This window comes from Microtus pennsylvanicus, chromosome 21, assembly GCF_037038515.1.
Source record: "Microtus pennsylvanicus isolate mMicPen1 chromosome 21, mMicPen1.hap1, whole genome shotgun sequence".
In the NCBI taxonomy this organism is placed as follows: Eukaryota; Metazoa; Chordata; class Mammalia; order Rodentia; family Cricetidae; genus Microtus; species Microtus pennsylvanicus.
The window spans coordinates 35,911,674-35,922,917 of NC_134599.1; positions in this window are offsets into that span (position 1 = coordinate 35,911,674).

The window sequence follows — 11,244 nt, forward strand, 5'->3', positions numbered from 1 at the left end:
TGAAGTATTGGGCGCTGTGGGATAATGCACTTGTATACTGTAAAGATTTGTCATTCATATTGGTTTAATAAAATGCTGATTGGCTAGTTGCCATGTAGGAAGTGTAGGTGGGATGACAAGACCAGGAGAATTCTTGGAAGAAGAAAGGCAGGGAAGTAGTCACAAGGCAGATGCAGAGGAAGCAAGATAAAAATGCTTTACTGAGAAAAGGTACCAAGCCACGTGACTAAACATAAATATGAATTAAGGATTAATTTAAATTGTAAGAGCTAGTTAGTAATAAGCCTGAGCTATAGGCCAACAGTTTATAATGAATATAAGCCTCTATGTGTTTATTTGGGACTGAATGGTTGTAGGACCAGAAACCAGTTTCTGTGGGATAGAAACTTCGGTCAACAGTTGGAACTATTCAAAGTCATGGAGTCAGTGAGATGGTTTTTAGGCTGAGGACCTAAATTCAGTCCCCAGGACTCACATAGTACAGGAGAAAACCAACTTCTATAAGTCCTCTGACCTCCACCTGCACTGTCTCACATACACACACACACACACACACACACACACACACACACACACAGAGAGAGAGAGAGAGAGAGAGAGAGAGAGAGAGAGAGAGAGAGAGAATGTAATTAATTTCATAAAAAGACTATGAAGGAACTTAAAAATTGAAATAATGCCTTAGCATTATGAGATGACTTAAGCCTGTGGTGGCCAGGAAAGAAAAAAAATGGAATGTATCCCACAGCTCATATGTTTAAACATTCAGTTCTTAAGTGGTGTTGATGTTTTAGAAGGTTATGGAAACTTTAGAAGGCCATCTGTTCCAACCGAAGATTTCTCAGGTGGTCTTCCTTGATCAAACCTGATTTTTCTTAATTCAGAATGAATCCATAGCTTCTCATTTCCTGTGGAAACAAAAGCAAAATCTCTTCTCCAAAGTAACATACCTTTTGACTTCAGTTTTGAAGTCAAGATATTTTCAAAATACTTATCTTGGATTAATTCAGCAGCATTTAGAAGCAAATATCTTTTAGCAATTGTTGCTCCTTCCTCAGCATTCAAACAATTCAATGAGAGCATAATAACATACAGTATGAAGATTCTCTGTGTGTTTTCCATCTTTATGTGTCTTTATTTTAATCTCTATTTCTTTTATTTTTAATTTTTGGCTTTTTGAGACAGGGTTTCTATATATCTTTGTCCTGGAATAACTATAGACCAGGCTGTCTTTGAACTCACAGAGATCCACCTGTCTCTGCGTCCTAAGTGCTGGGATTAAAGGTGTGTGCTACCACACCTTGAACTCACAGAGAGCTGTCTGCCTCTGCCTCCCAGGCATTGGGATTAAAGGTGTGTACCACCACACCTTGAACTCACAGAGGTCAGTGTACCTCTGTCTCCCAAGTGTTGGGTTTAAAGGTGTATACCACCACACCCAACTACTCTCTTTCTTTTTTATTTTAAGGACTTTGGGGCTGGAGAGATGGCTCAGTGGTTAAGAGCATTGCCTGCTCTTCCAAAGGTCCTGAGTTCAATTCCCAGCAACCACATGGTGGCTCACAACCATCTGTAATGAGGTTTGGTGCCCTCTTCTGGCCTGCAGACACACACACAGACAGAATATTGTATACATATTAAATAAATAAATAAAATGTCTTCTTTAAAAAAAAAGGGACTTTGACCTTTTTCTTTTTTCTCCCAAACCAGCATATATTTTTAACACAGAGTAAACTTTTTAGAGGTTTTCTTTCTTTGAATCTCTCTTTACTGTATAATCTCTCTTTTTCTGACTACAAAAGTCTTTAATTTACCAAGCAATATGGGTAGGATTAAAGCTGTCTCTTTGACTGCTGGATCCAGCCCATTCCTTAGCTTTATGAGATTCCAGGCTCATGGTAGAGGTACCAGCCAGAGCCATCTTTATTGCCACAACTCTATGGCATTTAAAGGTCCCTGCCCGCAAGCAAGCTGCAGCATTCTGCTCACAAATCACATTCAAATGCTCCATAGTCAGACCACCTGACTGAAAGAATCAGAGTTTGTACTGTCAGGATGGCCCAAAAAGCTGGCATTTTAAAATGGCACAGCTTTTTTCCTGCTATGGCTGAAAACCAAAAAGCATGTGGTCAGCTTTTTATCAACACCATTTAAGTGTTTCATGGCAGGACCTCTTAAAAGAGCTGCAAGGTTTTGCAGCTAAAGCTGAGTCAGGAAGCCTCTCTTAAATGAGAGTGCTTGCTTGCCTCTAGCAAGCAGAGCAGACCAGAGAAATTGCTGTTACCAAGAAACCATGCTTTATTCTTTTCTCCCCAGAATTACTTCCCAAGCTCTGTCAGGTTTTATGTGGATGCAGTTGCCCCACATTGGGCGCCATTCTGTAACATGAGGGCCTGCTTGTTGGGGTTTCCCACAGCCAGCAAGTCCCAAAGAAAATCAGAGAGGTCTCCATAAGTTATAAACTGATTGGCCCATTAGCTCAGGCTTTGTATTAGCTCTTATAACTTATATTAACCCATTATTCTTATTTATGTTAGCCACGTGGCTCAGTACCTTTTTCAGCAGGGCAGGACACATCCTGTTTCTTCCATGGTCTGGGAAAGACTGTGGAAAGAGCTTCCTTCTTCCCAGAATACTCCTGTTCTCATTGCCCCACCTCTACTTCCTGTCTGGTTTTCCCACCTATACTTCCTGCCTGGCTACCAGCCAATCAGTGTTTATTTAAGATATGATTGACAGAATACAGACAATTATCCCATACCATTAGTTAAGTTTCTATTGCTACAGGGAAACACCATGATCAGAAGCAACTTGAGGAGGAAAGAATGCAGCACAATTTTATGGAGGCATTTTGTCCACTGAGGTCAAATTGTTATAAAACTAGCCAGCACATCCTTCTTAAGCCATAATTCAAAATAAACCATTTCTTAAAGTTGACTTTGTGCTGGGCAGTGGTGGCTCATGCCTTTAATCCCAGAACTCAAGGAGCAGATGCAAGCAGATCACTGTGAGTTCGAAGTCAGCTTAGTCTACAGAGCAAGTTCTAGGACAGACTCCAAAGCTACAAAGAAACTCTGTCTTGAAAAAAAAAGTTGCCTTTGTCAAGTAGTCGGTGACAATGACAAAAATAACTAATACAGGAAGTGCTATGTTCTTACTGAATATATAGCATCACAGGTAATCCCATGGTGAGAATTGCAAACTGAATTTAAGATGACAAATGAACTAGAGAATAGTCGTGTTCTCACGGGCACCCTGTAAAGCGGTAGGGAGATGTCTCTCCCCTTCCCCATGGATGCTAAGGGTGGCCACCATCCTCCATGTCTCTCCTTTCCCTGTGGATGCTAAGGTGGCCATCATCCTCGATGTCTTTCCCTTTCCCCATAGATGCTAAGGTCGGCCATCATCCTCGATGTCTGTCCCTTTCCCCATAGATGCTAAGGTCGGCCATCATCCTCAATGTCTCTCCCTTTCCCCATAGATGCTAAGGGCGGCCACTATCCTCGATGGCTAACGTTACAAGGCTCTTACATGGGTTCTAGAACAGCATTCCTCTATTATTGTAGAAATTTCTTCTCCTTTTACATTTATGAGACATGAGATCTTGGTAGATTACTAATCATGAAAGTAGTGAAAATGTTGTTCTGATGGAAGGAGACTCAGTGGTCCATGCGGGACCACATACCCACAGTCATTTGAGGGTGAGCCATCTTCTGAGACTGGAAAAGCAAACAGCAATGCCAGTAGATGCTTCAAGTCCTTAGAGTTTGGTTTACAATAGAAATTCAACTCTGGATTGACTTCTGGAAATTTACCAATGGGAAAAGCTTTTATGTTGTTCAATTCTTAGACTTTTTGCTGTTTTATTTGGACTTTTGAAAGTATTTTTCTCTGCTGACCGATTTTGGATATTATGATTAGATATTATTTCAAATGGGAAACAGACCCAGAGAGTGAGGATTTGTCCCAAGGTGCAGGATAGCCTTGAAGTTAAGTTGATTAATGACCTGTTAAGTTCCATAATGATCCACTGTAGAATATCTTCAGAGGGATGGTTTAACTGCATGTAGCTTTGGTCCTGGGAAGTTACAGCAAGAACCAATGGTAACTGCCTAGGAGCTGTTAATCTCTCTTAGTTGGACAGTCCTCTGTGACCAGGACTTAGTCAAACTCAGATGTCAAAAATAATGGAGACCAGGAAGGTTGGTGTGAAAGCTCAACATTTCTGCCAAAGCACATGAAACAGAAAATGTTCATCCAAACCTCAGTCACTCTTCTCCTCTCTTGCTAGATCTTCTACATGGAGAAAGGGGCTAGTCTGATATCCAGGTTACAGTTTGTTGCTGTGATGAAGATACCATGACCAACAGCAACTTGGGAAAGAAAGAGTTTTTCTGGCTTGCACAACCCAATCACTGTCTACCAGTGACGGAAATCAGGGCAGCAACCTAGAGGCAGGAGCTAAAGTAGAGGCCATGGAGGGATGCTGTTTACTGACTTGCTTCTATGGCTTGCTCAGTTTGCTTTTTTATAGAACCCAGACCGCCTGCCTAGGATGGCACTACCCACTGTTGACTGTGCATTCCCACAAGAAAATTTCCCACAGACATTTTTACAGTCAGTCGGATGGAGAAATCTCAGGCTAGAGGGCATCAAGTTGTCAAAAGCTGGCACATCTGGTCAGAGACACTGGGGGCAATTTCCTAGAGGGAGTGAGAGGAATATTGAATGGCATCTCTTTCAGTGCTTTCATTAGGAACAAGCTGGTTCTCTCTCTCTCTCTCTCTCTCTCTCTCTCTCTCTCTCACACACACACACACACACACACACACACACACACACTCACACACAGCAAATCTAGAGACAGGAGCTAGCGAGGTGAGATGGCCTCCTCTTCTTGACCCTCTCTGCTTTCAGTCCTATGACTCTGGCTAGCCAGTGTGGTTCTGGCATGGGGAAGGGTAGGTAGACTTAAGTACAGTTTGGCTGTTGGTACCACTCCGCTTGAGGCCATACCTTCACTCTCTTCGGGCTCACCTGACAGGAGTCCCAAGATGTTATTTTAGTGCCGAAGACTCTGACTCGCAAGATTCAGTTTAAATGTAGGCGTTTGTCAGTTCATACCAATAAAATGGTGCCAGGCTTCTCCTTAGGGATGGACTCAGGTGTGTTCACTCCTCAAGGAAGTGAGGTGAAAGAAAAAAGGTGGTTGTAGGTTGGGGTTGGGAACTTTACTACAAATTTCAAATTTTTGAGGGGAGGATGGGTTATTTTTGTCTTTTTTTGTATTTACTTAATTTATTATTAGCAGTGTGTGTGTATGAATGTATGTGCCGTGTGTGTGTGTTGTATGTACGGTGTGTGTTGTGTGTATGGTGTGTATTGTGTGTGTTGTGTATCTGGTGTGTGTTGTATAATGTGGTGTGTGTGTGTGCACATGTGCATGCATGATTGTCTGCAAAAATATGTGGAAGTCAGAGGATAACTTTTGGAATCTGGCTCTCTCCTTTCACTCTGGGTTCTGGAGATTGAACTCAGGTTGTCAGGTTCGCAAGCGAATGGCCCCAATGGGCTCATACAATTGAGTGCTTAGTCACTAGAGAGTGAAACTCTTTGATTATAAGGATTAGGAGGTCCTTGTTGGAGGAAATGTGTCACTGGGGGATGGGTTGTGATCATCCAAAAACCCACACCTCTCTATATCCCTTCCAAAAGTCCATGCTACCCCCAACTCCCCACGCTATGAACGTAGCTTTTGGCTACTGCCTGCCTGCCTTCGCAGTCCCACAGTGCTGATAATGGACTAAACCTCTGAAACTGTGAGCCAGTCCCATTTACATGCTTTCTTTCATAAGAGTTGCCTTGGTCATGGCGTCTCTTCACAGCGATAGAACAGTAACCAAGATACTGGCCAAGTCACCTTCTTGGCTCCATCTCTCTGTCTTTTGGTATATAGATATGAATAATTTACATTGGTATGGATTTTAAGGTCAATTATGTTATATGTATATGTATTTCTGATCTTGATTAAGGTATTGTGATTGTGTAGTTCATTTAAAATGTAATGTATAATTAGGAAATATAGGTTGTTAATGATAATCATCAATAATAGTCAAGCTTGTAGTCATGTTAGTTAGATTTTCTAGATATATAGAGATATATTTTAGTTAGATAGGCATTCTTCATATCTTTCAAAGACTACAGAATATGGCATTTAATGTTTTAATAACTTAGGGCTTTTCATGACAATGAGACATGTCTGCTACTGGCAGCCCCAGCTACTTCAAGAGGAAGATGAGCATTGAAGAGGCTCCTTATGGAGTTTGATAGCCATTTGGGCAAGAAACTGCTCTTGGCTGGACTGATGTATGAACTGGACATAGAGAACTCGCAGAGAGAGGACTGCTGAACTTGCCTAAAGGTGAGATGGTCTTTCGGGGTTCCTGACTCATGAAAGAGTCTGAGAGACATTCTGCAGGACACAGCAGATAGTGACTGAATTGTCTTTAAATTTTCCTGCTTCATGGAAATGTCTGCTGGATACTATGGGCCTGAAGGCTGAAGATGGATGCCCCAACGGTACAGAGGAACTTTGTGTGACTGTCCAGGCAGCGAGATGTCTCTGTTGTTTCCAGAGTTTTGGATTTCTTGTTTACTTAAGTAATATTATATCCTTCTGGAGTCTTTGATGGAGTTGAAGAATGGTTAGTTATAGTTATAGTTTTCCTTAGTTATGATAAAAGATAAAATAGATATAAATATTGTAACTGTAATTCTTGCTTGATAACTGTTTTGCTATTAAAATGAAAGCCTTCTTTTTTGTTTAAACAGAAAAAGAGGAAATGATGTGGGAGTGATTTCTTTCTAATCTGTTGCTTTCATTGGTTAATTAATAAAGAAACTGCCTAGGCCCATTTGATAGGCCAACCCTTAGGTGGGTGGAGTAAACAGAACAGAATGCTGGGAGAAAGAAGCCGAGTCAGGAGTTGCCATGATTCTCCCACTCCAGACAGACACAGGTTAAGATCTTCCCTGGTAAGCCACCTCGTGGGCTACACAGATTATTAGAAATGGGTTAGATCAATATGTAAGAGCTAGCCAGTAAGAGGCTAAAGCTAACAGGCTAAGCAGTGTTTAAAAGAATACAGTTTCCATGTAATTATTTCAGGTAAAGCTAGCCGGGTGGCGGGAAGCGGCCCGCCACTCCTATTACTACATTTTGGATCAGGGTCTTACGTACCCTTTGAGCTCCTGCTTCTCCTTTCTCCACTTCCAAGTGCTGGAGTTGCAGGTGTGTACCACACCTGGCTTGTTTTCTGCATTTTGAAAACTGTGGGAATGTCTTTTAGGAGGTTTCCCAGCTCACAAACTCCTCAAAGAAAAATCGTGAAAGAACAAGAACTTTGAAGAAGTTAAAATTGTTTTCATGACAGGAAAACTAGCAAAACATATGTATGTATATATTATTTTATGTGTACGAGTGTTTTACCTGCATGTATGTTTGTGCACCATGTGCACGCCTGATACCTGCAGATGTCAGAAGAGAGTGTAATATCCCCTGAACCCAGAGTTGCAGCTGGTTGTAAGCAGTCATGTCGGAGCTGGGAATCGAACCTGGGTCCTCTATAAGAACAGTTAGTGCTTTTAACCATTGAACCATGTCTCCAGCCCTCGTAAATACAGTTTGAGTAAAAATTTGCAAATGTAAATGTCCTTCCTGATTGGTGAGTAACTATTGCTCTTCCCATGAAAGAAAAAGTGTGAGATGAGAGACTATTAAAGCAATGGCAATATTACTGCATTCAGTGAGTGTAATAGATTCTTTATTTTAACCATAAAGAGCGGTACCCTTCCTATCTACAGAAAATGTCCTCAGCCATTTAAAGGATATTGGGTTGGAGGGGTGCCTGAGTATTCCTTACCTCAAGACTCCCTCCCACATGTCTTGAGTCAGTCTCTTCTGTCACCCTGCAGTCTAGCTACTGCTGCCTACTTTGTGTGACTGGCTACTCAGTGTGACACAGGACTTTTCCTTCAAGACTCCTTCTGAAAATTCAGAGGAGCTGTGAGGGCAGGGAGGAGGATGAAGGTAAGAACCGAAAAAAAGGCAGCGCCCTAGACTTCAAGCATCAGGGAATCTCAGCTCATCCTGATAACTTCCCCTCCCCCATTTCAAGACAACCCCGGTCAGGCACTAGAAACTTAGGGAAATTGACAATTACGGAGCTCATCTTTTTTGTGTAAGTAAAACCCTCCCAGCTACTACTTACCAAGGACCACAAATGAAAGGAGTCAGAGTTCTAAAAACAAACAGATGGACAGATTAAACACCTCCCTATGTTCTAATAGCCTTCGTTAAAACCCCTTAGTTAGAAAGTAAACAGAGATACTCATCATCAAGGCGGATGACTTTTAGTGCCCCAGCGTGTGATTTGGGAGTGAGTGGGACCGGGAAACCAGCCTTGTCCTAACAAGAGGGAACCGGAGCTCGCCAGACATTACAAACCTCATTTACAGGGCCAAGCCTCGTCCCAGGGTGTTTCCCTCCCGATACAGATCAACTTTCTTATGTGACTTATTTTAATGAATGTCTAACGTGAAATTGAGCGCATCTTTGTTTTAAAATATAGCTTGTTATTAAACTGGAGTAGCGTGAACAGTACAGCCAGAAGTTCTCGGTGTCTTGACTAACGAGCACCCTTTCAAACTCACCCTTCTAAGACCTACAGGCATCTCTCGACTCCAACCTCTTGTGTCCTCTCTGAAGTCTCGCACTGGATTACTTGTCTCCCACCTGTACGGTATAGACACTGAGCTGCCAGGTGAAATACCAATTTCAGTGATAGAGATGACTTCGACAGTAAATGAAGTAGGAAAAATGGATCTTCTTTTTACTTGAAGATTTATTTACTATGTATACTGTGTTCTGTCCGCATGTGTGCCTGTAGGCCAGAAGAGGGCACCAAATCTCATTAGAGATGGTTGTGAGCCACCATGTAGCTGCTGGGAATTGAACTCTGGACCTCTGGGAGAGCAGTCAGTACTCTTAACCAAGCCATCTCCCCAGCTCAGAATACACGGATCTTGAAGACAGACAGACCTGGTTCAACTGTTGTCTGCGTCACTAATTGGTGCTCTGACCTACTTGTAGCACTTCACTGAGGAAGTCTCCTTTCTAGTAAAAAGAACATATTAATATTCATCACAACATATGGCTCTGATTGAAAATTGTGGTGATAGTTCCACATACCGGGAATGTACCTTCTTTCTTTCCTTGTCTCCTTTTTTTTTTTTTTTGCGATAGGGTTTTATGTAGCCCAGGCTGCCTTTGAACTCACTGTGCAGCCGACAATGATGATGAACTCTTGGTCCTTTCGCCTTTGGTTTCCAAGTGCTGAGATTACAGATGTATTCCAGCTTGCCCAGTTCGTGTGGTGCTTGGGACCAAATCAGGGGCACCTACCAACAGAACCAAATCCCCAGCCCAGCTGTACTTATTATTGTCTTTGGTTTTCTTGGATCTTAGTAGCACCTGGTTATTTCTTTGTACATCAGTATAAATGAAATGAACAGACAAACAAAACTACAAAAACAAACAGACAAATAAAACTAACAGTTTTATTTTGAGTAATTATATTGTTTTTATAAAAAAAGACAGTAAGTATGAAAGTAAGGCTTTTGTTTGTTTGCTTGTTTTTGTTTGTTTGTTTTTGAGACAGGGTCTCAGCACGTACCTCTGGCTGGCCTGGAACTTGAAACACAGATTAGGCTGGACTTGAACTCCCAGAGATCCAACTGTTTCTCCCCCCCCCCCCCATGAGCTAGGTTTAAAGACGTGTGCCACCACACACAATTTTGAAACTAAGTTTAATATTTATACAAGAACAGGGGCAGGCTTGTAAGATGGAGACTTGCCAAATCCAGAAGGGCCTGTTATTTGTGTTAGCGTAGCCTTTACGGGAGCCAAGTCAGAGGAAAAAGGGACTCATGAATGGAAAGAGATAGCTCCAAATGAGGAGTTACCTCGCAGGTGAGAGCACTTACTGCTCTTGCTAAGGACCCGGGCTGGATCTCTAGCACCCATACAGCAACTGACAGCTACGGGTAGCTCTGGTTCCAGGGTATTAGTGCCCTCTTCTAGCCTCCAGGGCTCTGGCACACACGTGCATGTGGGCCACATAAACACGTGTAGGTGTGTGCAGCCGTGCATGCTGTGCACATAAATACAATAAATAAACCTTGAAATAAATTTTAAAAAGTGAAAGAGATGACCCCCAAAGCAGAGCCGACAGACGATCTGATTGAAACTTGAATGTGACCACTCTACTTTCCCCACCTGTAGAGGAGGTTTCTCTTTCCCAGGCCCCAGGTTCTGCCAAGGTCTTTTTGTTTTGTTTTGTTGGTTTTCCAAGACAAGCTTACTCTGTGTAATAGTACTGGCTATCCTGGAGCTCACTTTGTAGACCAGACTAGCCTTGAACTCACAGAGACCTGCCTGCTTCTGCCTCCCAAGTGCTGGGATTAAAGGTGTGCGCCACCATCTCCCAGCCATGCCAAGTTTATTTTGCCCTCTACCGAGAAGGCTTTTTCCAGCTAGGGCTTAATTCCTATATATAGTTAATATAGTTATTTTTAATTTCATTTACTTATCTACCTAACTATTTATTTACTTATTTGGGTTTCTTGAGACAGGGTGTCTCTGTATAGCCCTGTCTTGGAACTCCCTCTGTAGACTAGGACCAGGTTAGCCTTGAACTCTGGCACTAACCTGCCTCTGCCTCCCAAGTGCTGGGATTAGAGGTGTATGCCACCACTGCCCAGGGTACTTATTTATTTATATTTTATTTATTTTTTATAGGCATGCGCCAACACCACCGTCAGACTTGCTTACTTATATCTGTCTGTCTGTCTGTCTGTCTGTCTGTCTGCCTGTCTATCGGTCTATCTGTCTATCTAATCTTATAAGCAAGTCTTCAATATGTCTATCCTAACCCTCCAGCTTTAGCCTCCCAAATTCTGCGATTACAGACCAGCCTGGCAGACTCCTAATTTCGATTAAGAGTGAAAGCCTAGCTGGACAGAGGTGATGCACGCCTTTAAGCCCAGTACTCAGGAGGCAGAGGCAGGTGGATTTCTGTGAGTTCTAAGCCAGCCTGGTCTACAGAGTGAGTTCCAGAACAGCCAAAGACACCCTGTCTCAAACAACAAGCAAACAAACGAATGAATAAATAAATAATAAAACAGATT